Here is a 26,765-nt window from a genome sequence, read left to right on the forward strand (position 1 = left end):
GGTATGTAATAATAACTATTACTACGACCATAATAATAAATACTTACGTACTACTACCATCACAATAATTAATAATGCCGGTACGTAATAATAACTATTACTACGACCACAATAATAAATACTTACGTACTACTACCATCACAATAATTAATAATGCCCGTATGTAATAATAACTATTACTACGACCACAATAATAAATACTTACGTACTACTACCATCACAATAATTAATAATGCCCGTATGTAATAATAACTATTACTACGACCACAATAATAAATACTTACGTACTACTAGCATCACAATAATTAATTATGCCGGTACGTAATAATAACTATTACTACGACCACAATAATAAATAATTACGTACTACTACCATCACAATAATTAATAATGCCGGTAAGTAATAATAACTATTACTACGACCACAATAATAAATAATTACGTACTACTACCATCACAATAATTAATAATGCCGGTACGTAATAATAACTATTACTACGACCACAATAATAAATACTTACGTACTACTACCATCACAATAATTAATAATGCCCGTATGTAATAATAACTATTACTACGACCACAATAATAAATACTTACGTACTACTACCATCACAATAATTAATAATGCCCGTACGTAATAATAACTATTACTACGACCACAATAATAAATACTTACGTACTACTACCATCACAATAATTATTAATGCCCGTACGTAATAATAACTATTACTACGATCACAATAATAAATACTTACGTACTACTAACATCACAATAATTAATAATGCCCGTACGTAATAATAACTATTACTACGACCACAATAATAAATACTTACGTACTACTACCATCACAATAATTAATAATGCCGGTACGTAATAATAACTATTACTACGACCACAATAATAAATAATTACGTACTACTACCATCACAATAATTAATAATGCCGGTACGTAATAATAACTATTACTACGACCACAATAATAAATACTTACGTACTACTACCATCACAATAATTAATAATGCCCGTATGTAATAATAACTATTACTACGACCACAATAATAAATACTTACGTACTACTACCATCACAATAATTAATAATGCCGGTACGTAATAATAACTATTACTACGACCACAATAATAAATACTTACGTACTACTACCATCACAATAATTAATAATGCCCGTATGTAATAATAACTATTACTACGACCACAATAATAAATACTTACGTACTACTACCATCACAATAATTAATAATGCCGGTACGTAATAATAACTATTACTACGACCACAATAATAAATACTTACGTACTACTACCATCACAATAATTAATAATGCCCGTATGTAATAATAACTATTACTACGACCACAATAATAAATACTTACGTACTACTACCATCACAATAATTAATAATGCCCGTATGTAATAATAACTATTACTACGACCATAATAATAAATACTTACGTACTACTACCATCACAATAATTAATAATGCCGGTATGTAATAATAACTATTACTACGACCATAATAATAAATACTTACGTACTACTACCATCACAATTATTAATAATGCCCGTATGTAATAATAACTATTACTACGACCACAATAATAAATACTTATGTACTACTACCATCACAATAATTAATAATGCCGGTACGTAATAATAACTATTACTACGACCACAATAATAAATACTTACGTACTACTACCATCACAATAATTAATAATGCCGGTATGTATTAATAACTATTACTACGACCATAATAATAAATACTTACGTACTACTACCATCACAATTATTAATAATGCCCGTATGTAATAATAACTATTACTACGACTGCAATAATAAATACTTACGTACTACTACCATCACAATAATTAATAATGCCGGTATGTAATAATAACTATTACTACGACCATAATAATAAATACTTACGTACTACTACCATCACAATAATTAATAATGCCGGTACGTAATAATAACTATTACTACGACCACAATAATAAATACTTACGTACTACTACCATCACAATAATTAATAATGCCCGTATGTAATAATAACTATTACTACGACCACAATAATAAATACTTACGTACTACTACCATCACAATAATTAATAATGCCCGTATGTAATAATAACTATTACTACGACCACAATAATAAATACTTACGTACTACTACCATCACAATAATTAATTATGCCGGTACGTAATAATAACTATTACTACGACCACAATAATAAATAATTACGTACTACTACCATCACAATAATTAATAATGCCGGTACGTAATAATAACTATTACTACGACCACAATAATAAATAATTACGTACTACTACCATCACAATAATTAATAATGCCGGTACGTAATAATAACTATTACTACGACCACAATAATAAATACTTACGTACTACTACCATCACAATAATTAATAATGCCCGTATGTAATAATAACTATTACTACGACCACAATAATAAATACTTACGTACTACTACCATCACAATAATTAATAATGCCCGTACGTAATAATAACTATTACTACGACCACAATAATAAATACTTACGTACTACTACCATCACAATAATTATTAATGCCCGTACGTAATAATAACTATTACTACGATCACAATAATAAATACTTACGTACTACTAACATCACAATAATTAATAATGCCCGTACGTAATAATAACTATTACTACGACCACAATAATAAATACTTACGTACTACTACCATCACAATAATTAATAATGCCGGTACGTAATAATAACTATTACTACGACCACAATAATAAATAATTACGTACTACTACCATCACAATAATTAATAATGCCGGTACGTAATAATAACTATTACTACGACCACAATAATAAATACTTACGTACTACTACCATCACAATAATTAATAATGCCCGTATGTAATAATAACTATTACTACGACCACAATAATAAATACTTACGTACTACTACCATCACAATAATTAATAATGCCCGTATGTAATAATAACTATTACTACGACCACAATAATAAATACTTACGTACTACTACCATCACAATAATTAATAATGCCCGTATGTAATAATAACTATTACTACGACCACAATAATAAATACTTACGTACTACTACCATCACAATAATTAATAATGCCGGTACGTAATAATAACTATTACTACGACCACAATAATAAATACTTACGTACTACTACCATCACAATAATTAATAATGCCCGTATGTAATAATAACTATTACTACGACCACAATAATAAATACTTACGTACTACTACCATCACAATAATTAATAATGCCCGTATGTAATAATAACTATTACTACGACCATAATAATAAATACTTACGTACTACTACCATCACAATAATTAATAATGCCGGTACGTAATAATAACTATTACTACGACCATAATAATAAATACTTACGTACTACTACCATCACAATAATTAATAATGCCCGTATGTAATAATAACTATTACTACGACCACAATAATAAATACTTACGTACTACTACCATCACAATAATTAATAATGCCGGTACGTAATAATAACTATTACTACGACCACAATAATAAATACTTACGTACTACTACCATCGCAATAATTAATAACGCACGTATGTAATAATAACTATTACTACGACCACAATAATAAATACTTACGTACTACTACCATCACAATAATTAATAATGCCCGTACGTAATAATAACTATTACTACGACCACAATAATAGATACTTACGTACTACTACCATCACAATAATTAATAATGCCGGTACGTAATAATAACTATTACTACGACCACAATAATAAATACTTACGTACTACTACCATCACAATAATTAATAATGCCCGTACGTAATAATAACTATTACTACGACCACAATAATAAATACTTACGTACTACTACCATCACAATAATTAATAATGCCCGTACGTAATAATAACTATTACTACGACCACAATAATAAATACTTACGTACTACTACCATCACAATAATTAATAATGCCGGTACGTAATAATAACTATTACTACGACCACAATAATAAATACTTACGTACTACTACCATCACAATAATTAATAATGCCGGTACGTAATAATAACTATTACTACGACCACAATAATAAATACTTACGTACTACTACCATCACAATAATTAATAATGCCCGTATGTAATAATAACTATTACTACGACCACAATAATAAATACTTACGTACTACTACCATCACAATAATTAATAATGCCGGTACGTAATAATAACTATTACTACGACCACAATAATAAATACTTACGTACTACTACCATCACAATAATTAATAATGCCCGTATGTAATAATAACTATTACTACGACCACAATAATAAATACTTACGTACTACTACCATCACAATAATTAATAATGCCGGTACGTAATAATAACTATTACTACGACCACAATAATAAATAATTACGTACTACTACCATCACAATAATTAATAATGCCGGTACGTAATAATAACTATTACTACGACCACAATAATAAATACTTACGTACTACTACCATCACAATAATTAATAATGCCGGTACGTAATAATAACTATTACTACGACCACAATAATAAATACTTACGTACTACTACCATCAAAATAATTAATAATGCCGGTACGTAATAATAACTATTACTACGACCACAGTAATAAATACTTATGTACTACTACCAAATACTGTAGATACTAATACCGGAAAGCTGGCTCTCAAATGTGCGACATCGACTAACAGCGCTCCAAGCGGAAAGGTTTGAATAAGTTGACGAGAGGGTCGGCCGTGCGAGAGGAGATCGAAACATTTCTTGTGTTGCCTGCAGGGAGCTAGAAGTAAGAATTGTTGCCTGTCTAAGAAGCTGTGATGCTAGCAAATATGATTACAATATAAAATGTTTCGAAATATAATATTGTAAGCCTTATAAAGCACACAATTTATCTTGTTACAGATAACTTGGAGAATGCTAGAACCCCTAAAAGAGAAACAATTTCGTCTGAAAAAAATACAATTCTTACTAACAAACTAAGGAATACGCAGAAAATTATGTCAAAACAAAGGAAACTCATTCAAACCCTAAGAGATGACGCACAAAAATTGAAAAATCTCATTGATCTTTAGAATGTGTTCAATTGCTGGTAGAAGATTCATTTCTTAAATCTCAGTTGAAGCTAAGAAAAAGAAAACCTATGGGAAGGCGATATACCGTGTATGGCAAAAATTTCGCACTGGCATTGCATTATGCTTCACCGAATGTATATCGATACTTAAGGAAGACTTTCTGTCTGTCGACTATTCGCTCCTTACGTAATTGGCTGCAACAATTGGGTGTTGGTCCAGGTTTCAATGAGACAATAATGCAACTTCTTAAGATAAAATCGAGAAGTCTGACACCAGTTCAGAGAGTTGTTTCCATTGTACTTGACGAGATATCTTTGAAACAAAGTTTCTCGTATGATGCAAAATCAGATTTATTCGATGACTTTGTACGAGAATTTGTACGTAGAATTTGGACCGTACGAGAGTCAAAATCAAACAAAAATTGAAGAATTGAAACCCGCAAATCAGGCTTTAGTATTTATGACTAGGGGCTTGCAAATCAACTACAAGCAGATAATAGGGTATTTCCTATCTAATAATTCCACGCCCGGTGATGTTCTAAAGGATCTTCTTTCCGAAGCCATCCGCGAGGTTAGGAAATGTGGCTATTTTCCTAAAGTAGTCGTTAGTGACAAGGCAGCCAGTAATATTAGAATGGGGAATTTATTGGGATGCGAGGTTGATAAACCATTTATTGAAATAGATGGAGAAATTGTGTACTTCCTCCATGACACACCTCATCTCCTAAAGTCAGTACGAAACAACTTTAAGCGGCACGACCTTTCGTACAAAGATGAAGTATACAAGCGGCAACATGTTGTTGAACTGTATAATAAGGATAAAGATATGAATCCTCGATTATGCCCAAATTTGAGACAAAAACATATAGAACTTCCACCTTTCTCGCCCATGGGGGTTTGTCTGGCTGCACAGGTGCTAAGTCATTCAGTCAGCAAGGCCATAAAAACTCATGTGTCGTTTCAGTCACTACCTGAAGAAGCTCTTCAAACAGCTGAGTTTATAGAGCTAGTGGATCGTGGATTTGACTGTTTTAATTCAGCGACCATGAACGATGCTAAATCCTCACGCAGGGCTTTACAAACTACTTCTTGTCATTGGACGACTCTACAAAAACTGGAAAGTCTGTTTTCAAAAATGAAAATTCTGAGGGGAAAAAAGACAAACTCTCCTTGCTTTAAGGGTTGGATACAAAATATAATAGCGCTACGTCAGTTGTGGAAAGATCTGGAACAAAATTTTAACTTTCGGTTCCTGCTTACAAGACGTATAACACAAGACTGTATTGAAAATATTTGCTCTGTCGTGCGTTCTAAGGGTAATAATAACATTACCCCTGACAGCTGTAAATTCAAGTCTGCCGTCAGAGAAATTATGAGCTGCCAGCTCTTAACACCTTCAGAGAAAGGCAACTGTGAAATTGAAGTCAGTGATTTTTTAGTTACGAAGAAGGAGATTGAAGAAAGTTCATTTAGAATCTGCAGTGGTTATCCAGCAACAGAAAACAGTTTTGTAGAACCGCTGAACTTGAAGAGGACAATCATGATCAGTGTATGATTCCAGATAACGCACTAACATATGTGACAGGGTGGGCTTGTAGCAGAATACCACAAGAGACATGCAAACTGGAACTAGCTAGTTTGAAATCTGAAAACTTGACAGGCATTTATCAGCACATTGCAAATAAAAAGTATGACAGTGCTAATTTTCTAATTCCCACAATTCTAATTTCAGTATGTAAAGATTTAAACATGTTTTCGTTAATAAATTTCTTAACGTAATGATCAATTGTTTTGTAAAAAATGAATGTGACAAAATAAATTGTAGAACAGTGACTGGAAAAAAGAAAAGCTAAAAAAGTAATGCATCAGTAACCTGGAGAATAGAGAGCTAATGGGACAATTAAGAAGTATGTACTGTAGCTTTAATGTTGTTTTACACCAATGTGATATCTCTTTTAAAACATCTTATACTATTATTATTAGCATCATAATGTTAGTTCAAGAGTTATGACAATTAAATTAACGAGAATGTAAATCTGACCATTCTGTAATGATTTCTTTAGCTCTCATGTAATACTGTATAGGCCTACCATAATTCCTCCCAACCCCTCCTAGTTATGTACGCAATCAAATACAGTAGAGAGCTTCGTACGGTATTTGAAGCAATACATATTGGAAGCATTGTTCAAACCAAGCCGCTAGACAGCGCTAGTGTTCTCGTGTCGCCGCCCGACACCATGTTAATAGCGTTGCTTTCCGGTATTAGCTCTCTACAGTATTTGCTACTACCATCACAATAATTAGTAATGCCGGTATGTAATAGTAACTACTACTACGACCACAATAAATACTTACGTACTACTGCAACCACAATAAGTAACAACACCGGTACGTAATAATAACTACTACTATTACAACCACAATAACATATAGGCTACTTATGTACTACTACCATAAAAATGTTAAGTTATTAATAAGACCGTGATAACTACTGCGACAATTGTAACAACTACTATTACGTATACATTAATAATTACTTTTATCTCAATAATAATTACTAGCACTATTACAATAATAATGAGAACTACTAGTATAATGCTACAATATTAATTACTAATACTATTGCTACAGTAATAAAACTGCCGATATAATAACTACGCCTGTAATAATAATAATAATAATAATAATAATAATAATAATAATAATAATAATAATAAATAAGACACATTGGAGCCGCACATACTGTACGTAATACAATAAATACACGAAGGCGAAATGCAAATATGAGCGGTGCCAATGCTGAAACGTTCATTCTACCACTGCATCGAAGAAAACCTGTATGAAGCGCTTGTTAAAATGGAGCTTATAAAGTAACTATAAGAAATCAATCAATTTCCTGCCAATAGTGAATTAAACAGGTTGGTATGATTAGACAGTAGAGTGAGCGGAGAGGAGGTCCGAGGAAGAAAAGCGGAGTTGATGATGGAAGGAGCAACATCTAGGAGCAGTGGTGGCGGCAGTACAAGAAGGAGATGCAGATAAGAGTAGAGGAGGAGGGGATATAAAAGGCGGGAAACAAGATGTGGCAACCTTGCGCTACAATGTGGTGCGGGTCAACAAAAACACGCCCGGGGCCCGCGCGGAACCAGAGCCAAAACTTCGAGGGACAGGTCTCAAAGTTTAGACTTCAGCCGCGAAGCGACTGCAACGATACCGCGGCGCGAGAGAGCAACGGTGTAGTAACTAATCGCAACGACACAATAACGTAACCAATCACTAACCAATTAGTCAACGCGAGGAAGTAACAAGTAACAAAACTTTAACGAGTTATTCAACAATACTGCAGCTAATTAGTCAACGATACAACGTTACGCGGCCAAGTAACAAGTTGCAAAGCACCAACCACTTATTCAGCAATACGAGTACGACAACGTAAGAACGTATTAGAGTAACCAAACAACAGCCAATTAGTCAGTGATACAATAACGAAGTTACAGGTAATAAAGTACTAACTAATTAGTCGAAAATACAGGAACGTGAGAATGTAATACAGTAACCAAACAACAGTTAAAATAATCAGCGAAATAATGGACGAAGTAATAAATAGGAAAGTACGAGCTGATTAGTCAACAATACAAGAAAGTGCGAATATAATAGATTAACCAAAGAAAAACAATTAATTACTCAGCGATACAATAATGGACGAAGTAACATGTAGCGAAGTACGAACTGAGTAGTCAATAATACAAAAACGTGGGAATGTAATATATTAACCAAAGAACAACAATTAATTACTCAGCGATACAATAATGGACGAAGTAACATGTAGCGAAGTACGAACTGAGTAGTCAATAATACAAGAACGTGGGAATGTAATCTATTAACCAAAGAACAACAATTAATTACTCAGCGATACAATAATGGACGAAGTAACATGTAGCGAAGTACGAACTGAGTAGTCAATAATACAAGAACGTGGGAATGTAATATATTAACCAAAGAACAACAATTAATTACTCAGCGATACAATAATGGACGAAGTAACATGTAGCGAAGTACGAACTGAGTAGTCAATAATACAAGAACGTGGGAATGTAATCTATTAACCAAAGAACAACAATTAATTACTCAGCGATACAATAATGGACGAAGTAACATGTAGCGAAGTACGAACTGAGTAGTCAATAATACAAGAACGTGAGAATGTAATATATTAACCAAAGAACAACAATTAAATACTCAGCGATACAATAATGGACGAAGTAACATGTAGCGAAGTACGAACTGAGTAGTCAATAATACAAGAACGTGGGAATGTAATCTATTAACCAAAGAACAACAATTAATTACTCAGCGATACAATAATGGACGAAGTAACATGTAGCGAAGTACGAACTGAGTAGTCAATAATACAAGAACGTGGGAATGTAATATATTAACCAAAGAACAACAATTAATTACTCAGCGATACAATAATGGACGAAGTAACATGTAGCGAAGTACGAACTGAGTAGTCAATAATACAAAAACGTGGGAATGTAATATATTAACCAAAGAACAACAATTAATTACTCAGCGATACAATAATGGACGAAGTAACATGTAGCGAAGTACGAACTGAGTAGTCAATAATACAAGAACGTGGGAATGTAATCTATTAACCAAAGAACAACAATTAATTACTCAGCGATACAATAATGGACGAAGTAACATGTAGCGAAGTACGAACTGAGTAGTCAATAATACAAAAACGTGGGAATGTAATATATTAACCAAAGAACAACAATTAATTACTCAGCGATACAATAATGGACGAAGTAACATGTAGCGAAGTACGAACTGAGTAGTCAATAATACAAGAACGTGGGAATGTAATCTATTAACCAAAGAACAACAATTAATTACTCAGCGATACAATAATGGACGAAGTAACATGTAGCGAAGTACGAACTGAGTAGTCAATAATACAAGAACGTGAGAATGTAATATATTAACCAAAGAACAACAATTAAATACTCAGCGATACAATAATGGACGAAGTAACATGTAGCGAAGTACGAACTGAGTAGTCAATAATACAAGAACGTGGGAATGTAATCTATTAACCAAAGAACAACAATTAATTACTCAGCGATACAATAATGGACGAAGTAACATGTAGCGAAGTACGAACTGAGTAGTCAATAATACAAGAACGTGGGAATGTAATATATTAACCAAAGAACAACAATTAATTACTCAGCGATACAATAATGGACGAAGTAACATGTAGCGAAGTACGAACTGAGTAGTCAATAATACAAAAACGTGGGAATGTAATATATTAACCAAAGAACAACAATTAATTACTCAGCGATACAATAATGGACGAAGTAACATGTAGCGAAGTACGAACTGAGTAGTCAATAATACAAGAACGTGAGAATGTAATATATTAACCAAAGAACAACAATTAATTACTCAGCGATACAATAATGGACGAAGTAACATGTAGCGAAGTACGAACTGAGTAGTCAATAATACAAGAACGTGGGAATGTAATATATTAACCAAAGAACAACAATTAATTACTCAGCGATACAATAATGGACGAAGTAACATGTAGCGAAGTACGAACTGAGTAGTCAATAATACAAGGACGTGAGAATGTAATATATTAACCAAAGAACAACAATTAATTACTCAGCGATACAATAATGGACGAAGTAACATGTAGCGAAGTACGAACTGATTTGTCAACAATACAAGAACGTGAGAATGTAATACCGTAACCAAGCAACAATTAATTAGATACAATAACGAGACGAAGTAACAAATAGCGAAGTACAAACTATTTAGTCAACAATACAAGAACGTGAGAATGTAATACCGTAACCAAGCAACAATTAATTAGATACAATAACGAGACGAAGTAACAAACAGTGAAGTACAAACTATTTAGTCAACAATACAAGAACGTGAGAATATAATACTGTAACCAAGCAACAATTAATTAGATACAATAACGAGACGAAGTAACAAGTAGACCATTAGTCAGCAATACAATTACGAGACGAAATAACAAATATCAAAGTACTAATTAGTCAACAAGACCAGAACGTGATAATGTAATAAATAAGTAACCAAGTACCTACAATTAATTAGTCAGCGATACAATCACGAGACGAAGTCACAAGTAGCAAAGGACTAACTAATCAGTCAACAATACCAGAACGTGAGAATGTAATAAATATGTACCCAAACCACAACAATTAGTCAGCGATACAATAACGAGACGAAGTAACAAATAGCAAAGTACTAACTAATTAGCCAACAACACCAGAACGTGAGAATATAATAAGTAAGTAACCAAATCACAAAAATTAGTCAGCGATACAATAACGAGACGAAGTCACAAGTAGCAAAGTACTAACTAATTAGTCAACAATACCAGAACGTGAGAATGTAATAAGTAACCAAATCACAACAATTAATTAGTCAGCGATACAATAACGAGACGAAGTAACAAGTATCAAAGTACTAACTAATTAGTCAACAATAGCAGAACGTGAGAATGTAAGAAGTAACCAAATAACAATTAATTAGTCAGCGATACAATAACGAGACGAAGTAACAAGTGTCAAAGTACAAACTAATTATTCAACAATACAAGAACGTGAGAATGTAATACAGTAACCAAACAACAGCGATAAAATAACGAGATTAAGTAACAATTAGCCAATTAGCCAGCGATAGAATAACGAGAAGAAGTAACAAGTATCGAGGTACAAACTAATTAGTCAACAATACAAGAATGTGAGAATGTAATACAGTAACCAAACAAAGCAAATTAATCAGTCAGCGATATAATAACGAAACGAAGTAACAAGTAGCCAATTAGTCAGCGATACAAGAATGTAATAGAGTAATCAAACAACAGCCAATTAGTCACAAATCATTTATTTCATATATGCTTAATAGATGGTTTTTACGGCAATATATTCTAATCAATAAATATATTTACTGTACATAGTAGGGCCTAATAACTCGCTTAATTCACAAAAGAAAAAAAAATCCCCATAAACCTATAGTCTATAATGTGTGTATCAAAATGTTCAATATTCAATGATGAGTGCAATTTTGCTAATGAAATTCACAGAAAAACTCTACAAGCTGTAAAATTCACGAAAATGTTCGGAACTGTTTCACAGCGATTGAATACATTTGTTTTTGCAAGTATTTCTAAAAAAGACATACGTAGAATTTCGAAGGCTGTCAAAAGTTGCATTGGTATAGCGTATTTAAGTAAACAAATTAAAGTAGATCTGCAATAACTATAATATATTTAATTTGAACTTGGCAAAACAATTTTTAGAAAACTGTAAAGCCTATGATGTTCTTTGATGTCTCGATCGAAAGTTATTAACTTCGTAATTGCGGGAATAATACAACTTTGTTAAAATTTGGATGTCAAATTATATAATTATATTTCCTTCTTTCGTTTCTTTCATAGGATATACTCGTACGTTTGATATTGTTGCCTTCGTTTGTAAAAAAATTGTAAATGAAGTGCGTTTATCAAAAGTTTAATTGTGGAAAAAAGATTTTGTAATTCCTATTGCGCTAAGCTATGAAAGACTATGTCTATATAAATGATGTAAAGTCCAATAAATTATATCTACATGTAATCATTGTAAAACGTTTTATTTTAAAGGGATGGTCGTGAATCAACATTTTAATTCTTACTTCTACAATGATTTAGTGTTCTTCCTCAGCCACGTGTATATACCAGATAGAGAATCGTTTAAGATAATGGAAACGTAATATCATACATGGGTCATGGTGAGTGAAAGCATCACCGGATGTAAAATTCAAAATTATTTTTACATCACATCAGGGACAGTTTCACAGTCATGATGAATATTATACTAAAAATGTTGTTTATACTGAAATATTAATATTAATCAGAACACCTTTTCCACTGTATAACAATACAACTACTTCCTCAGAAGCTACAGGTTGATGTAACAACATATTCAGAGTAACATAATCATTATTTTCTTATTATTCTTGCACTACCACCACTACCACTACCACTACTACTAAGTGCATACAATTTGCTGATGATATGACATTGTTAGCAGAAGAAGAGACAATAAGGGATATGCTAGTGGAGCTAAATGACAGCTGTGAGAGGTATGAGATGAAAATAAATACCAACAAGACGAAGATCATGGTCGTAGGAAGAAAAGTAAAGAAGGTAAACGTTCGAATATTAAATGAGGCAGTAGAGCAAGTGGACAGCTTCAAATACTTGGGTGTACTATAAGCAGTAACATGAGCTGCTGCCAGAAAATCAAGGGGAAGATAGAAATAAGCGTATCTTCTGCGGACCTCTGGAAAAAGAACTAAGGAAGAGACTAGTGAAGTGCTTTTGTGTGGAATGTGGCATTGTATGGGGCAGAAACATGGACATTACAACGAAGTGAAGAGAAACCGACTAGAATCATTTGAAATGTGTATATAGAGAAGAAGTTAGCATGTCAAATGAACAGACAGACAATAATAAATGAAGTTGTGCTACAAAGAGTGGCTGAAGAAAGGAAAAAATGCAGAAACTGATGAGGAGGAGAAAACGGAAGTGATTGGGTCACTGGCCGGGAAGAAACTGCCTACTGAAGGATGCACTGGAAGGAATGGTGAACGGGAGAAAGTTCGAGACAGAAGAAGATATCAGATGATAGGCGACATTAAGATATATGTATGGATCATGCGCAGAGACAAAGAGGAAGGACGTAAATAAGAAAGATTGAAGGATGCTGGGTTTGCAGTGAAAGTCCTGCCATTTGGCAGAACAGTATATATATATATATATATATGTGCGTGTGTGTGTATATATATGTATGTATGTATGTATCTATGCATGAATTATATTTGTGGAAAATTAACGAGCAGCTGTCTTAAGTAAGCGTAGTGATCACTTAAGTTAATCTGTAGCTATAGACACCCTGAAAAAATTCGCAACGAAATGTGGAAATGATTCTGCGAATTATTATCAATAATTAACGAAATGGAAGTATAAAAATTGGAAATTTAACTTTTGAAGAGGTGGAAAAATTCAAATACCTAGAAACTACAGTAACAAATATAAATGATACTCGGGAGGAAATTAAACACAGAATAAATATGGGAAATGCCTGTAATTATTCGGTTGAGAAGCTTTTATCATCCAGTCTGCTGTCAAAAAACCTGAAAGTTAGAATTTATAAAACAGTTATATTACCGGTTGTTCTTTATGGTTGTGAAACTTGGACTCTCACTTTGAGAGAAGAGCATAGGTTAAGGGTGTTTGAGAATAAGGTGCTTAGGAAAATATTTGGGGCTAAGAGGGATGAAGTTACAAGAAAATGGATAAAGTTACACAACACAGAACTGCACGTGTTGTATTCTACACCTGACATAATTAGGAACATTAAATCCAGACGTTTGAAATGGGCAGGGTATGTAGCACGTATGGACGAATCCAGAAATTCATATAGAGTGTTAGTTGGGAGGCCGGAGGGAAAAAGACCTTTGGGTAGGACGAAACGTAGATGGGAAGAAAATATTAAAATGAAATTGAGGGAGGTAGGATATGACGATAGAGACTGGATTAATCTTGCTCAGGATAAGGACCAATGGCGGGCTTATGTGAGGGCGGCAATGAACTTCCGGGTTCCTTAAAAGCCAGTAAGTAAGTAAATAAGTAAGTCAGTAATTAACCATAGTAATGTAAGAACACAGGGCAGCTCGATTCATCTACCTTTTCATGATAAAAACCAAACAAAATGTTTAAAAACCATTACAATCGGTTTAGAATGCAATACACTGCTCCGTCGATGTAGGAGAAAGCCAATGTTTATCTACTTAAATATAACACGAGGAGCAAATCCCCTACAATCGGCAAGCACCATGTTTAGATAGAGCATGAAAGTCAATGAATATTATGGAGAGTAAAAAATCGATCATAAGGGAATGGGTATTTAAGAGTTGTTAATTCATTATACAAAGTCAATCTGATACAACCTTAATACAAATTAATTTTATTTCCTTGAATATATCCATCTATTAAATAAATAAATACATAGATAAATAGATAATTAGATAATAAATAAATATTACTTTAAACTCTCCAGCAATATCCTCAATATTTGAGCCGTTTTAAAGACGTTAAATAATATTTACTTTGTCAGAAATATCCGGACCTGAAAACGTGTTTGAGATATGAGTTATTACCGGTATGCGGGGGTTTGGATTCTCGTCACAGCAACAGACCACGTTGTACTGTTTTAGTGTTTTATTTAGACTGAAACGCATTCTACTAAATAGGCGGAGCAGTGTATACCATTTTGATATTTTGATATTATTATGCTGAAAATTTGTATTCCCAGCAAAATCTATAATTCAATTTTTTACGACTTTAAAATACTTCAATAAAAAGACTTCAATGCATATTTCACAATATTTTGTGTGATTCTAAATGCAAAATGAAAATTCTCAACATCTTACAGGAAAGGTTCTTCCATTCTGTAGAGTTAATTTCCGTCAAAAGAGAAAATATAAAATTTTACGATAAATTATCAATGCTTTGTATTTGGGACTGACGGCGTACTATGCTGACAGATTAATGCCCACGTGCATCAACGTCGGTTAGTGTAACCATCGGTTAAAATTGTCACCTAATCCCTGATTAAGCATTTTTACGGTGGATCGACCTCGGTTACGACTTAAATAGGAGGTTAACCACAGTAATCTCTAACCGGCCAAATATGAGCGGTTGAAGGAGATAACCAGCCATTAGTAGAGCAAGTAAAGCAAAATGGCGGCCAGAACCACAGGTTATTATTTCGAAGACGATTATTATTGTGCAGTACTTGAATTACTTAGATAGAGCGTGAGCGTGAAGGTTCTTTAGTGGAAAGAGAGTATTCGTGAAGTCTTAGGTGACAGAACATTTCAGGAGGGATTTCGTTTGTCAAAATCTACAAATGGATCACTTGAAATAACACAAGAACAATCATATTTCTTCTACGGATCGGCTGCTTATATTACGATTCTATGTAACTGTTATTTTCTGTATTTTAAGAGGGAATACTCGAATACCGGTATCTCTTTCTCTGTCACTGGCTGAACAAAGAGAGGTTATGGATGGATCTTAGGATAATGCACAATTCCCTGGTGTAAATGGGGTCCAAGATCGTACACACATTCATACCAATCTTCTGCATCCTTTTCCTTTATGGATATTCCATCTTTTTTATATAATACATTTAAATCTAGTAATTAATTCTATCGATACTTCAACCTAACATTGGGATATAATCATTTTTGGATTCAATTTTTCATTTTGTACGATTTTAACCTAACAGTACTGAAAAACAAAGAAATGGAACTCACAAATATAACAGCGCCCAAAGGCAAACAAATGCAACGCGAAAATGTAGGATATGTTCATTTCGATGTAGAACATAGTGAGCGCAGTCGTTTTTAGACATTGACTATTATCTTTGCAGCGGTATGGATGCTTTCCTTTAGTCATTTTGTAGAAACAATGTACCATCATAGACTTTACTCTAGTTAAATGAGGTGTCAGCTAGCCATGTTTTAGTAATCGGTGATTATGAATGGTGCACATAAATTACATTTTAACCACGGCTACTGTTTAACCGTCGTTTCGTAATCTATGATTACTGCGTTTTTAATCAATGTTGATGCACTTCGCCATAAGTCTTCTTCAACTGTTGAGATATCCGCTAACAACTCAAGACTCGTCAAAAGGTCTAAACGGGAATCTCCGACGAATAGTATCCATGTCAAAAACCATTCTTCCAACAACAGTATACCTGCAGTTCTGTACGGATTTATTAAAAATTACATTTATCTCTAGTTCGATTTATTCAAAGCATCTTCATGTCGTAAGTTTCCTAGTACATAGCTGCTGTTTGCAGTTCCCGCCATTGTATTCCCAGCAACGCACATAAAGACACTTATAAATGGCTTCAAAAACATGTCACACTTTCAATTCTTCTCCTAATTGTTATAGAAAACGATTTCTGAAGTCCCTTTTGGATTGTGTGATCCCCAGTAGACACAATTGAGTAGCTGCAGTGGTTTCAAAGTCCTTTATAACGAGATCCCTTTGAAGGTATAAAGTGAGTCGACCAACCTCCGGGTAAACTACCACTCTATTACCTGCACCAGACCTGCCAACTGTTCAATAAACATTACGACCATAGGACTGTGGCAGCAAGATGCCATCTGTTAAGGGTCAATGCTTTCACGACTTCAAAGTTTTATGTAACAGACGTAGAAAAAGAATTGCTATCAATACTCAATGATGGAGAAGAGTTTTTAGTTACTTAAAATATCCTTGACACTGAAAACATACCATACTTTGGGTCGGAATAATAATTTCTTGAGGAGAAGTCTACAAATAGGCCTATGCTTTTATTAGGAGATTATTAGGTCATTAACACTTCTGAAAATACATTTCAAAGACCTGTCTCAAATTTTTGGGAAGATCTAGGTTTTAATGAAATATAAGCTTTCTAAAAAAAGATTGATTAATTTAGTAGACTGCACCAAAGATTGAAGAATATTTATACAGAGTAACCATAAGCAATGTAATTAATTTCAGGGGTTATACTTTGAGATATTTCAAACAAAATGGTTTAATACAATTTTGCTCGTTTTTGCTTCCTTTTCGAGATAAAAATTGTTTTATGTGAAACATTTCATAGTGTGTTTTGGGAAAGACATTGATTTAATTCCCGATACGCTCAGTCAATTTAGGAGAGCAGTGTATTATGATAATAAATGAATGTAAGAATTTTAGTTTCGTTCTTTAAATTTGCAGAAATTTGCTACTTTGCGCTGTATTTTACAAAATGTTTACTTTAACCCTCATTACCCATTTTTGACGTACACTACTTCTGCTCTCAACGGCTCATATTATATGGAGCAGAAACATGGACATTATGACGAAGTGAAGAGAAACGACTAAAAGCATTTGAAATGTGGATATAGAAAAATAGTTAGCGTGTGAAATGGACAGACATAATAAGAAATGAAGTTGTGCTAGAGAGAGTGGCTGAAGAAAGAATGATGCTGAAACTGATCAGGAAGAGAAAAAGGAATTGATTGGTTCAACGACTGAGAAGAAACTGCCTACTGAAGGATGCCGTGGAAGGAATGGTGAGCGGGAGAAAAGTTTGGGACAGAAGTAGATATCAGATGATAGACGACATTAAGATATATGGATTATAGGAGTAGAAAAAGAGGAATGCAGAAAATAGGAAAGATTGGAGAATGCTGGGTTTACAGCCCTTGGGCAGAAGACTATTAATGAACACTTTAAATTACTTCTCCACATTATTTCCTCCATTAATGAGGCACGTGTTGTAACGGGAAACCAGTTTTGTATCCCTTCGTCATAGAACGATGCCGCCTGTGATGAAAGCCATGGTTCTTTCACATCATCGTCATCGAGATGTTTGCTACTTCAGGTAAAGAAACGGGTGAATATCACTTGGTGCCAAGTCGGGGCTGTAGGGAGATTGGTCAAATTGTTTCCAACCAAATGACGTGATGAGGTCATGGGTTTGTTTAGCTGGGACAAACAAATATATGGATCACTATAGTCGCGACGCTATTATTCCCGGCGTGACTCCTCCTCTTTGCTTACGTCTTAGGAAGTGAAGGCTCTATAAAGTCTAGGTAGGTAGTATCGTTCGCCATTTTTGTTCTTTCGTTGCCGAGCTACCATACGAGGAATCTATTTGCCATACCGTTAAACATTATCATGTCGTAGCTCCTATGATAATAAATCAAACGCACTGTAATTTAGCAAATAATTGAGCGGCAAATAACGTCTTCGTGTGCTTTCTGCGAACGCCAACGAAAGAGCCAAAATGGCGGTCGATTATATTAAGTATTTACCGAGCCTTAAGAAATGAATAACGTTTTCCTCAGCGAATCACAAGACGCACACGTTTAAATGTAAAATATCTTTAACGCGGTTGGCTGCTGGAAATTAGAGCGACGGGACTATAATACGAATACAGACTATAGGAAATATTGGAGAATGCTGGGCTTGCAGTGAAAGACCTGCCCTTGGGCACAACACTACGAATTAATTAATGAATCCAAAGTGTCTTCTGTACTTTAAGGTATACCAAAAATTGTTAGATTCGGCCAAAACTATAGACAGTTCTAAAGAAATATGTTTAACGTACTTGGATTACTGAACATACTGTAGGTCTAGTGCGTCACTTCGACATTATAGATTCCGAAAGAAATATTTTGTGCGAAAGGGAAAGGAATCCATGTTTGTGTGGGAGCGGTAATGCATATGCTAAAGAAAGTGAGAGTTGAGAGGAATGGAAAGGTCCCCTTATTTGATATGATAATAGAGGTAACGCGATACTAGCTCAGATAAACGGCCACCTGTGTGGAACATACGACAGGAAGAAAGGAGTTCGGTACAGCTCTCAAATTCGTGGAAAAGTAGCCTAAAAGTCGACTAAATCCTATACAAGTGCAACATAAAAATTTCAGAGATGTGAGAAAGAGTAATTATTTATTAGAATTTGCATTTCTATTTGTTTTACAAAAACCGTATCAACTATTATACGAATAATTTCGAGGGAAAAATTGTTCCGGGGCCGGGTATCGAACCCGGGACCTTTGGTTAAACGTACCAACGCTCTCCCACTGAGCTACCCGGGAACTCTACCCGACAACGATCCAATTTTTCCCTCTATATCCACAGACCTCAAAGTGGGCTGACAACAGTCAAGCAACCAACATTTGAGTGCACACTAACTCTGTGTGACTTTAAATTGTGGTTTTCTGTTACGTACAGTGACGGGTAGCTCAGTGGGAGAGCGTTGGTACGTTTAACCAAAGGTCCCGGGTTCGATACCCGGCCCCGCAACAATTTTTCCCTCGAAATTATTCAAATTAACTTTACAGGGAATTATTCCTGAAAGCTTAATTTGCATAATACACGTCACTGTACGTAACAGAAAACCACAATTTAAAGTCACACAGAGTTAGTGTGCACTCAAATGTTGGTTGCTTGACTGTTGTCAGCCCACTTTGAGGTCTGTGGATATAGAGGGAAAAATTGGATCGGTGTCGGGTAGAGTTCCCGGGTAGCTCAGGGGGAGAGCGTTGGTACGTTTAACCAAAGGTCCCGGGTTCGATACCCGACCTCGGAAAAATTTTTCCCTCGAAATTATTCAAATTAACTTTACAGGGAGTTATTCCTGAAAGCTTAATTTGCAACTATTATACGTTCTTAACTTAAATACAGAGTTTCATGTAAAAACAGATCTGAATTACAAATTAAAGAATGCATTCGGTGTGGCAATCCCTGCTTTTCGGGTGGTATTGCTTTATTTCAAAAGTACTGACGATACAACTGGTTAAACAAATGTTTTGCAAACTTGAACAGGTGTAATGATAATGCAAAGAAAAATCTACATACGAAAACAAACTTTAGAAACAAACCAAACCGGCTCGTGAAATAAGGCATTCAATTGCAGGAATGAAATTACAGTTGTCTTGGTTTGAATGTTTTATTTTTGTTTCCGTTTACGAATTCACTCACTCACTCACTCACTCACTCACTCACTCACTCACTCACTCACACTTATTAATTTAATATATTTCTACTGGCAGAGTTAAAGCCATAAGGTCTTCTCTTCCACACAACCAGTGGAAAGTATGTTTCTGTGACAATTCCAAGAGAACGCCATACAGCCAATCAACTAGCTCCTTCATACTCGATTGACCTATGAGCATCTGATTATACTGATAGTACATAGCATGGTGCTCTAAAACTAACCGATAATTTTTTATTTTACGTTCATTTGTTTATTCTATGTTCATTTTTTTACCGCCATCTCTGCTTCGATAGTAAACCTGTACTCATGCATATTCATGTTCATATCGGCGGTTAGTATGAAAGAACTAACGAAAAAAATGGCATTGTATTAGGCCTATAGCCTTAACTTTAATGTTAAAGACTGATGCATATGTATATAACCTCAAATGTTTAGTTTTCTTCTATAATTAATTTGTTTTATTCATACAATCTTTTGTTCATTCAATTATGGTAGAGGAAAGAAGCATTCTGCTATTGATTAATGGCGGTTCATTATTTTGCTGTAACCTGAAATTTTCCGCTGTTTTTAAATAAATTAAATTTCAGATATCTGCGTTGTTCTGTTGCAATAAAGGTAATAAAATTTGTGTGTTTTGCGAAGATGAAAAAGGTAAGTCACTCCCATGAACATGGACATCATGATTATATCACAGTCTAGTATACACAGTCAGGAAGCTTGAGTTGTGAGGGTGCTAGGAACAATAGACCGTGCAGGTACTATTTCGCATTGTAATGAGGCGGTATTAGCGATCCATGTATTGTGGGTCTCTATCACCACGGCATGGCGCGTCCTCAGGTTGCGGATAGAGGAGACGGCCTCCAGATATGGAGGGTAGCTGCGAATATATTGAATAAGCAGTCGCGGACAGCCGATAAAGGGGGGTCCTCCAGCTTCGGGGTTGGGCGAAGGGCTAACAACGTATCACCGTAAAAAACAGCTTGTTACGAAACCTAACAATAAGCCTCGGAATGGAACTGATTCTTCGGCACGACCACAGCAATGCATATAGAGTGTTAGTTGGGAGGCCAGAGGGGAAAAGACCTTTGGGGAGGCCGAGACGTACATGGGAAGATAATAGTAAAATGGATTTGAGGGAGGTGGGATATGATGATAGAGACTGGATTAATCTTGCTCAGGATAGGGATCAATGGCGGGCTTATGTGAGGGCGGCAATGAACCTCCGGGTTCCTTGAAAGCCAGTAAGTAAGTAAGTAAGTAAGTAAGTAAGTGATTAGCAACTATCTATGGATGCATATTTACTACGTATTGAGTTTCGTGACTGTATATACTAGATTGTGATTATATTATAAAAATTCCAATCAAAATGGCATCTTTCTCGCATCGAAATTATCTCACTGAATACAAATTCGTGTTGGATATTTTCTCTGTGATAATTTAATTGAGGTTCTAAACTCATGTAAGTTGTCATAATCTTTTCCTGACATTCGATCTCGAAAAAAAAATATCATGACAACATACATTCGTTAAATTCAATTAAATTATCGAGAAACTATCAGCACTCGTTGTATTACTGGAATTCGCTACCTGCTAGCATCAGGGACTGTCGAAATAAAATTGAATTCAAACGCAAACTTACTAGGCACTTGATCAGTAATTGATTTCTTGTAAATAGTTTCCTTAATCTTTCACAAAATATTTCAATATCCAGTAATTTCATCACTATACAATTTTGTTATTCTAGGTTTAATTTGTAATTCAGTAATATAAAATATTCTTTGTTTTTCTATGATAAATTATCTAGCTTTAATTAGTCAGGTGATCTTTTCGTACTTTGATTTTTATTGTAATTGTAACTGTAAATTTAATACTAGTTGTAATTTTATTTGTAATTGTAATTGTAAATTTAATACTAGTTGTAATTTTATTTGTAATTGTAACTGTAAATTTAATGTTAATTGTAATTTTATTCTTCATATTATAGTTGAAATCTCCTGGTAGAGGGGCAGAGAAGGCCTGGCGGTCTTACCTCTACCAGGTTAAATAAATAAATACTAATACTAATACTATTATAGAAGATAAGAGAAGTAGGCCTACCTAAGTAATAAAGAGCATGCAATATATATTTTCTTCATATGAAGCGACATTTCGAAATTTATTAACTCCAGCCCACAACAAACTTTTCAATATGGTTCACTCAAACCGTTGAAATGGGTATCACCGAATTCTTCGCATCGAAAACCAGAACCAGGTACCGTCGCGGAGAACAAATATCGCTGAAAGATGGCTGAAGACTGTAGAATTTAATGCCTTTGCTTTGGAATTTAGATTAATTTCTTGTGACAACACACTCCAACTAAAATTTTGCTCGAAAACCGACTTTACTTATGAGACAGAATATGTAATACATCACCCGACCGTGAAAGCGTGACATGCGTGACAATTTCGTAGTGGTTACGTTTACTTGAACACTTAATAGAAAAGAATGATCTTTCTTTAGAACTCGCCCGTTGCCTAAGCCATGGCGTCAACAAGCATCTCGCAAGCATCTCTCTCTCTCTCTCTCTCTCTCTCTCTCTCTCTGATGCTGAGCCTGTGCTGGAGCCGACTCTCCTCTCTCAACCCTTCCCTGCCTCGCTTCACTATCTTACATAACCAGCATTCCAAACGAACAAGCACTGTTGTGCCAACGTCCCAGCTTGGCCAGTGGCTTTTTCAAAAATCCCTTTTCCAGATTAAAGGATAGTATTGTGATCAGACGTTCAGACGAATTTTTTACTTAAAATGGCCCCGTCAGCAGAAATAGAGACATAAATTCACGTGGAAGGAGAGATCAGTGAACGAACGGACTGTTTGAAATTAGTACAGTCGTCCCAAAAAGAAATTCAAAACCAGTGCTGGGGCTTATATAGATGTGTCTTCAAATCTCACGTCGTTTAATAGAAACTTTGTCAGAAAAAAAAAGCCAAAATCTTATTTTGTTTTCAGTTTATATTACGGACTGTAATTCCTTATTTATTATTAACCCGGATAAGACTGACGTCCTATATATAGGACACCGGACGTTTCACACAAATATGTTAATAACAATGACTATGACAGACTAAATTTAAGAAAAAAAAATTGGAGGCAATTTATAACACATAAGGATTATGGTATCATGATTGCCGACTATGAAAATCTTACACAGCAATGTTAAAAAAATAAAACGTTCCGTCCTATATATAGGACGTCAGTCTTATCTGGGTTAAGGACCGGATTTGTAGGTTTTTTACCTATTTCTTTCCTCGCTTCTGAACTCCTAATTGCTTCAATACTTTCCCGAATCATGATCGTTGGAATCATTTTGTTTTCCGTTTATATTACGGACTGTAATTCCTTATTTATTATTAAGGACCGGATTTGTAGGTTTTTACCTATTTCTTTCCTTGCTTCTGAACTCCTAATTGCTTCAATACTTTCCCGAATCATGGTCGTTGGAATCATTTTGTTTTCCGTTTATATTACGGACTGTAATTCCTTATTTATTATTAAGAACCGGATTTGTAGGTTTTTACCTATTTCTTTCCTTGCTTCTGAACTCCTAATTGCTTCAATACTTTCCCGAATCATGATCGTTGGAATCATTTTGTTTTCCGTTTATATTACGGACTGTAATTCCTTATTTATTATTAAGGACCGGATTTGTAGGTTTTTATCTATTTCTTTCCTTGCTTCTGAACTCCTAAGTGCTTCAATACTTTCCCGAATCATGATCGTTGGAATCATATATGTGAATTCAAATTGGATTTTAGTAGAGGAGAAGGTGGAAATATGGGCTACCATTTTGTTTTCCTCCTAATAATGGAAAATGGCGTGGCATATTGCTTGGAAATCTTTATTGACATACAGAGTAATTATTCATATACAATTTTTCCAATCTTAAAAGTCAATAGTTGCAATAGATATTTGCATATAATTACTGTTTGAAAGTAAGACGAACTGGTCCTCTAAAGGTAGTGGGGTCTAAATATGGGCTAACACAGAAATTTGAAAATATAATTGGAGAAAATAAAGAAACATAAGTAGGAAACCTGTGTCACATGAATGACAGTATGTATCAAATTACGCAAATCACGATAGTGAAAATAGGGACGTGTTAATGTGCTGCTAATATGGGTTACCTATCCCATATTTGACACAGTGGTAGCCCATATTAGCAGCATCGACTCATGAAGGTTTCTAAGATTATGTATGGCAATTGTTGTCCTAAATAAATATTACTCTTATGCCATGTGATGGAGCTATTCTTAATCAGTGTAACACATCAAACGTGATATCTAAACACGAAATATATTTCTTTCAATAAAATTGAAACTAGGCCTACATACCTGCAAATCTTTGAAATTGATGAAAAACACAAAAAACACACCAAATCCACACCACAAACGCAACTCATTTGTCCCTTTGTGCACGCAGACTGATGGACACGAGATGTACTTTTAGAGCTTTTTCGCTAGATAACAACACATATATAGTAAAAAACGAGGTAGCCCATATTACCACTCTTAGCCCATATTTCCACCTTCTCCTCTACCTAATAAAACCTAAATAATTGTTGATAAGCTTTATCCTGTATTTACTTCGTTATATATTGATTTTTTATTTTGAGAGAAATATCAATACAGTATATTTCAAGAGAGAGAGAGTGTATGTGTGTGTTTGCTCCATTCTCCAGGGGGAAAACTTCAATTGTCAGTTACTGTGGATACCTGCTGCAGTGGCAGCGATGAAATTTGCACCTATGACGTCATGTGCTGTGAAAAAAACCTTTTCGTCCTTCAAGTCTATTTTGAGAAACAATAGAAAAAACTTCTCAGTCGAGAATGTTTAAAAGTACTCGGTCATATAATGCAACCAGTAACAGTACCAGTAAATAAAGCTGATTTGTTTGTTTGTTTGTTACTTTTAAAATAATTCTTGATCAAGTTTGAACAAATTTAATTCAAACGTTGTGTGTGTGCTGTAGGCCTCCTTTTATTTATTGAAAATTGAAATGTATGTAATTATATCAAGGCAAATTATATTAGATAAAATGTTGATTGTTACAATAATTTATTCAAACTACAAATAATGTTAAAGAGGAAGGAGCAAACATTTCGAGTCTTATAAATTTTGATAAATAGTTTGGTTCTTGAAAAGGTCAATTTCGTGGTCCATGTTGCCGTAGTAAATATATATTTATTTTTTAAGAGTAACTGTAAGGATACATTTTTAACGATAGAGTAGTTTTTGCGACCTCTTTCATAGGTTATCTTCGAAATACATAGATTATTTTTGTATTTTTAATTTAGCAGATCATATGAAACTACAGATTTGTTTGACGTCATATCGAATGTAAAACTCAAATTTAGGTTCATTATTGTTCCTAGTTTATGCTAGGTCTATTAATTCTTTAACCTCAAACATAAATTCACCCCAGATCATCTTATTTAAAATTAGTACATTATGCAACGAGCCTATAATGGTAGTAATTAAGACGCGAATATGTTTGTTTATGAATCGACCGCAAGCGAGTTTCATAATTTTCATACGAGTGTCTTGATTACCATTATAGGCAAGTTTCATTCAACTTTTTATGCTCGACCATATTTCTAACTTGAAATTATTCATAAGTATTCATGTTATGGTTATCTAAGTGAAGAGCGGAACTAACCTTCTAAATTGTGAGATGTGCGCAGACGCGAAAGTATTGATTTTTTCCGAGGGACGAATGTCATAGACCTTGATATAATCTAGAGAATAACATGAACATTAATATTGATATAACCTGGAAATTGATTTAGAATTGAAAAACGAGATGACAAATTGAATTTATTTGAATATTATTTACAATTAACGCTAATTATTATAGTAACAGAACATAACCTTCTGCGACAGTATGGTGATTTCTCATTGGCTGAACAACTGAAGTATAATG

Source organism: Periplaneta americana, chromosome 14 (assembly GCF_040183065.1).
Source record: "Periplaneta americana isolate PAMFEO1 chromosome 14, P.americana_PAMFEO1_priV1, whole genome shotgun sequence".
Classification (NCBI taxonomy): Eukaryota; Metazoa; Arthropoda; class Insecta; order Blattodea; family Blattidae; genus Periplaneta; species Periplaneta americana.